The 6754-nt window shown below is 31.9% G+C and overlaps 1 long non-coding RNA gene across 1 annotated transcript in view; it reads left to right on the top strand.

Moving 5' to 3' along the window:
* LOC108742085 overlaps positions 1-4661 on the top strand; it is an 11951-nt gene extending 7290 nt beyond the window's left edge. Inside the window, exon 2 of the long non-coding RNA XR_001938611.1 lies at positions 4205-4661. This is a non-coding gene — a long non-coding RNA (uncharacterized LOC108742085). The remainder of the gene's footprint in view (positions 1-4204) is intronic.
* The last annotated feature ends 2093 nt before the right edge of the window (positions 4662-6754 follow it).

The following is a 6754-nucleotide window of genomic DNA, read 5'->3' as shown; positions in this document are numbered from 1 at the left end:
ATCACCTCTAACAAATATTAATAAAACGCTTAATTTTTATTAAATAATAAATTTTTATTCACTCACCTGGAGGTCCTCCATGATGCAATGGACCTCGACGACAATAATTCCATTGATTGTGCCCAGCATAAGGGTGATTATGCCTTCGAAAATGATCCATTCCAGGATGAAAATGATGTGGTCTACAGTGCCGGTCAAAATTCATGCACATTTTCATACTGCACACGTAGACTGCTCTACTACTAACACTGTTTTGTTTTAATTTGTGTTATGATAGTTCACTGTCGGACCTCAAACTGATATGTCTCCATGGCGTGCTCTGCAAGTTGCATATATATATAAATTAAATCAATAAACAATGTTGTGAAACATTATGAAATATTACGTAAAAGCGATGAGTCATTTACCACTTTTTCTAGTATGTAGACGAGAGGATTTGTCCGTTTCCAAAGGATAAGGTAATTATCTACATACGTGCATGTATCTGGGAAACTGCGCGCTGGTAGTAAAAGTATATATTGGATTGAAAACTTTATCATAATATGATATAATATTGCTGTATTATTGTTGCAATTTTTTTGTATATGTATTTGACCATGAACAGGGTAGCTCATGTGAAACAATAGATAGGTACATAACTCTATATATTTAGTATGTACTGTGGTATCTTTTACTTGTGATAGGTATATGTTTCTGTTACAAAACATATAGGCATTTAATAAATAAACACAAATTAATTTCCACAAATATATTAATAAAATACTATTGTTTCGCCTCCTAGACACTTCTTCAGAACTATTAATTTGTGTTTATTTAGGCATTTTTCAATTTGGTTTTATATTTGTACTAGACCCAGATGTTATCGAAGTTAAATTACCACCCTTTATATCGGTCTCACGCAGACTATCCATTAGAATATTTCAGGAATTACGTCGATTTAAATTTTGAAAATTTGGACATTAGCATAACCTCTCCTCAATTAATATAACGGCATCTATCTAGTACTATTATTATATCAGAAGTTGACATCAACTTCCTTATTTTAAATGGTGAATTGGACCTATTTTATTGTATACAGTTCTTCTAGCAATTATATTATTACATTTTGAGTATTATTACAATCTCTTTGCTAGTTGTATGTGATTTTTTTTATGTTTTCGTGGAAGAGGGGAAATCTTCAAAAGACACCCAGCCGTCCGTACGATTGGGTAGTGTCGGATTCCCGAGGAAGAAGTCTTCGGACCCACCGACTAAAACCTCCCTACTTCAGGCCGTTCTAGGACCAATTAAGGTTCTCTTCAGCCGAGTATGTAACTTCTTTTACCTTAATTTATATTGCCAAAATTCCCTTATAATTGTTGTAGCCTTGTAAGGGCTTGTATCTGGCAATTTTGCTACTACCTATCAGTAGTGCAGAATAAAGCGGCATCACCAAAACTAATTATCGGTGCATTTAGTTATTGAGAGAATAACGCATAGACATTTATTTGTTTGGAATTTTATAAAGTTTTAGCTGTCTGCATTGTGATCTGTGTTTAAAATTATATGAATCTCTTTTCGCATTACATGATCTCTTTTAATGATGTGAATCTGAATCTCAATGATCTGAATCTCAATGATCTGAATCTCTACTTTGTGAATCTCTTTTAGAAACTAAAAACTACGACTTAAACTTAAATATGTAAATAAAGATACGCATAGGCACATAAGAAACCCTTCTCGAAATCGAAAAAAAGATTTTGATTCTGAAAGAAACTATTATTTGAAAAAAGCAGACGTTAAAAAGAAACTGAATTTTGAGTGAGACGAATTCATGAATAGGACTCGAACACGAACATTTTGTGATTATTTAAATTTAAGTTTGAAAATTTAGTCAGGCTTTAACAGAACACTTCATTGCATTTCGTAGAAGTGTTTATAAAGAGAAAAACCAAATTTTTATAGTAAATAATAGCTTATATATATATAGGTACAATATCCCCAAAATACCAAAAAGCGAATTGAAAGAAGTTAAAGTTGCTAATTTTCTGTTTATAAGTTTCCGTTAAACGATATGTTTATAATACAGTCATTAGTATGAGCTGTACACCCGTTAAAAGAACGCAAGAAATCATGATCACAAATCACTTTGAAAATACATTTGCAGAGAAACCGACTCTTATTATTTACACTTAAAAAATATCTTCCTCATAGTCGATAAGAATCTTGTTAAATACAACTAATTAAAACAAAACGATTTCAACTACAGAATCTTTAGAAAAAAGCTAGTATTCCCTACTTAAATCTTTTATTAATCTTAACTTCTTATTAATATTAATANCTGAATAAGATAATTATAGTTGGCATTTGAGCGTGGAAATATTTATTTATACAATAATCCTTGTTTTTTTTTGAGTTTTTGGCAATGACAATAATTTTATGGTGTATATTATCCAGAGTGGTGTGCATTTTTAATAGTTTTAGTGAAACTATACGTTTGTGTACTCTTCAGTCAGCAAATCGGTCAGAAATTTCACTTTTCGATTAAAGATCCTAGAAAATTTTGCAAACGATTCTGCCATTATTTGTAGTGGTTTCAAGATTCCAAATGTAAACTAGAATCAAAAAGTCTAACTAACTAACTAACAGCTCACAATCTTTCAAGAGTTTACAATCTCGCGAGACAGATTATAACCCAACTACAATTTTACGGCGACATAGATATAGTACGCTTAATGTAAATTTAGAATTATTATTTCATGATTATATTCTATTAGTAAATCCAATTGAAGGCACTCATGGATCTTAAGATCTTATTTTAATTCTTTTGTTTGTTTTTTTTTTGCGCTAAGTAACATTTAAGTATTTGGGATATCCATTTAATCTTAGTGATATTGAGAGTACTCACCCTTGTAGAGAAATCCTGGGTAGCAAAATTTCTTTCCCTAGAAAAGTCGTCCATGCTATTGTTTTATATATACCACCAAGCGTGAATGCAGCCACCTATGAATCGTTATTTGAAAGCATTAGTAATTGTGTAGAACTGCATAGCAATTATTAATTAATGATATTTGGAAATTTTAAAATTCCTGTCTTGACAGTACAGAGTTTACTGATAAATGTTACAAAAACTTTTTGAGCGGACACGTGTTTTGCCCACTTTATACGGGGGCATTATCAACGCGAGACTGGTTCTAAAATTTAAAATTCTAACTATTTATAGTGGCGGGGGTTGAAGATCGAAAGAAGAAATAATGGATAACAAAGGAAATAGTCTTCCTTTTAATTAATTATTATTTACCACAGTCTCCTTTTTTTACTTTGAATAACGGTAGAATTTTAGACCTGGTTCTTTCGAGATCCAAGCTATCTGTTAAAAGGTCTCAGTTTTGTCTTTTGAATGAAGATGAACCTCATCTAGCTCTTGATATTAAAATTGCATTGACGAGTGCGTATCAAACGTTTTCAAAAACTCTCGCGCTAAATACAATTTTAAAAAAGCAAATTTTCCTGCTTTGTATTCCATCTTAGCAACTACTAATTTACGTTGTTTGAAGCATTAGTGGTGGATTACTATCTCAAGTGAATTAAAAATAAGATCTGGAGATCCACGAGTAACTTTATATGGGTTTGCTAATCTATAAAAATAAAAATGAATCGCTAAAAGTGTTGCTATGCGCAACACTCGAGAACGGCTGAACCAATTTCGATAATGCTTTTTTAAATATTCCTTGAAGTCCGAGGAAGGTTCTTATTAAAAGAAAAATTGGAAAAATTGCCCAGAAATACGTAAAAACCTCACTTTTCTTTTCCAATACAAACCACAGAGTAAATTAAAACATCTAAATTTACAGTAGATTTCGAAAAGAAACCCTCTATGCTACAAAAAGGTTCTTGTTGTTAGATTCCAGAATTCTGCAGTCATATTGGAAATCAACAACACATATTTGTTGCTAGCTATTCCACAATGACCAACTTGATACTTTACAATGATTTTATCGTGAAATTTTTGAATAACTCGTGTCAGTTGATTTTATAGATTTTGCCAAGGCATTTGATAGTATAGACCTCCAGTTGTTATCTCAGAAATTGAAAGTTTTCGGATCGAACGTAAGCAGGTAGAGATTCTTATTGGAGTTTGAAATTGTAAGGTCGTGGGCCCCGCAGGGTTCACATCTCGTTCTTATAGTTTCTTTGATTTTTATCATGATTGATTTGTTTTCAGAATAAAAAGAATCAAATTAAAATCTAGTCAAGCCCAAAAGTAGTTTTGAGGACAGCCTGGAATAATTTTTAAGAAGGCCCAGACAAGTGTACGAATAGTCCTGTTCAAAAAATTACTACATATTTTGCTCTACCGTTCCAAAGCTATGTAGGTCTTGGAACAATTTACAGGATAGGAGTGTTCAATGGCTGTTGTTTTTTTAGTAAGTAAGTTATGCTATTATTATATTCCATTATACACAATTTATCTTTTAATTTTGTTCAAGAGTGTTATAGCTCGTTTTATAAAATTAAATAAACAAATAAAAAAGGGTATGATATTTCTGAATTGTAATAAAGATGATCGGTTTAAATGATTAACAATAAGGATTTTGTAAAATTCCGTCCGACTTTACTAAAAAGCGGTTTGAAAGATATTTACGAATGAAAACGAAAAAAAAAACGTTATTGGCTTGTAATCAGATCATAAGTCTAAGTCTAGACGACGAATCTAACAAGCGTGCCTACTTTCGTTATACAGTATACTATCATTTAATCACAAGTACGCTAATTATAGTGTATTCAAATTGATATTGAACAATGTCAAAAACGTGGGATATAATTCGAGTGTATAGTTGGTTGCATACATCCCAATGACATGTATACTTCATTTACTTTCTGTAGTGATGTGCCCCTTCCAATGTCTTGGATGCGCGCTGGATAAATCGTAGGTAGGGAGGAAAAAGCTCATTATACTCTCGACTCTTGTACATTAAACATACTTTTTCATACAGTGCCTGCCAAAAGTTTTGTTCAATCATGAATAGTAGTGCAAGTCGAAAACAAGCGTTGAAGCCTTTAATATGCCTTCAAACATCTCGTTGATATTTTCAGTAGTAATTGGTACCAATAACAGCACATTTGAGCAATGCAATTGTACTGGATAAAATGGTCAATTTTTCCGTGCAGTACTGTACGGATTATACGCTCCTCACCGGTTAAGAGTTTGGCCGAGAGTTGTCTCCATCCTTTTCTGGCCTAGTGTTGTTCTTTTCTACCGTGCACCGGTCAAACTGAAGGTCACATCGCTACAGAAAGTAAACGAAGTATAAAAACAATTAACGTATTGTTTGACGAGTAAAATTGGTTGTATATACATTGTATACCTACTTCAAGTATACATTACAAAATTATTGAGAAATGTTAAGGTTTAAAGGCTACTAGCTAATGGCTTAGGTTATATTATGAAGGGAATTGTTTTCAAATTTTATGCAACATTGACGAATGTACCAAATTTTTATGGATTAGGGTCTGTATTCCTAATAAAGCTATATGTTTAAATTATTTTTAAGTCACAATAATAATAGGGTTAAAAGTATTATATTTATTTAAAAACTACACTCCGACGTTTCGCCCAGGTTGTTGGACTTCCTCAAGGCTCCACTAAAGGGTGATATAAATGTTTGATTATGTTAACAGTTAAATAAAGATCCAACCGAAAAAAGTATTAAGAAAAGGTTGTTCAGAATTCCAAAATATGGATCTATGCAAAAGATCGCGATGATATTCAACTGTTCTTTTATTTTTAAGATCATTTGGTACAGCTTAGCAAAGTAAGTAATTTGTTGACAGTTTTGAAATAGTTTAATTAATTGTTAAATTACTTCAGGAAGAAGAATTTAAAATAATTGCATTTAACTCATTTATTTATTTACTACAGAATAATCTGTCAATTTTTGATTATCATGGAATCTCCTCCAAAAATCTCATTCTATTTAACTAATTTACAGATAAATATATATTCACATTTATATTTTTCTGTGTTATTTAAGAAATAATCTCATGCTATTTTAAGAAGTATGCCTTTTATTAAAACTCATTTTTTTCTTCCAATTTTCCTTTGGTATTTTCAACGACCTGCTGAATAATTTCTGCAATGTCCAAAATTATGATTTCGTCTGTCTCGTCTACGAGTTAAGTGGCTACAGTTTAATCCAAAAGAATGGTTAAATGGTTCACGACTTCGCACTGACTGATCGTATGGACCATTGCCAAAAGGTGGTCGGCCAAAGGGTGGACAACTTAAAGGCCTTCCTGACAACTGCTGAGGCTCGGGTCTATCATTGTTTCTGCAACAGTGGTGGCAATTTGGACGATTTCTTTCAAAGCTACAATAATCATGTTGACAAGGGTGAGGATGGTGATGACAGTTAGCCCCCATAAACATAAATGGTGGAAGAGCATGAGGGAAGCCTGAAAATAGCAAACAAATATGTTTTTAAAAATTAAAGTACTAGGGGATGCTTTGAGCTTTGAGTAGGAGTCACTAGTTTTAAGTGCATTATTTATGATTTGAAAAAATTGTAATTAATATTAGGACATGTTCCTGTTCATTTTTAAGAGCTACAGAAATAGGTAGGTACTGTTACGTCTTGAAATGTAAGATTTAATTTTGTTTCCGACGAACCTGGATTTTTTGTTTTTTTTTTGTATGAATTGTTCTAACATACAGTTTTAAATTAATATTAAATAATGTAAAAACATGGTGACACTACCCAGTCAGTAAAATAAT

Source organism: Agrilus planipennis, unplaced genomic scaffold (genome assembly GCF_000699045.2).
Source record: "Agrilus planipennis isolate EAB-ADULT unplaced genomic scaffold, Apla_2.0 scaffold94, whole genome shotgun sequence".
NCBI lineage: Eukaryota > Metazoa > Arthropoda > Insecta > Coleoptera > Buprestidae > Agrilus > Agrilus planipennis.
Note: the sequence above shows the minus strand (reverse complement) of the source record. Positions and strands in the feature narration are given on the sequence as shown.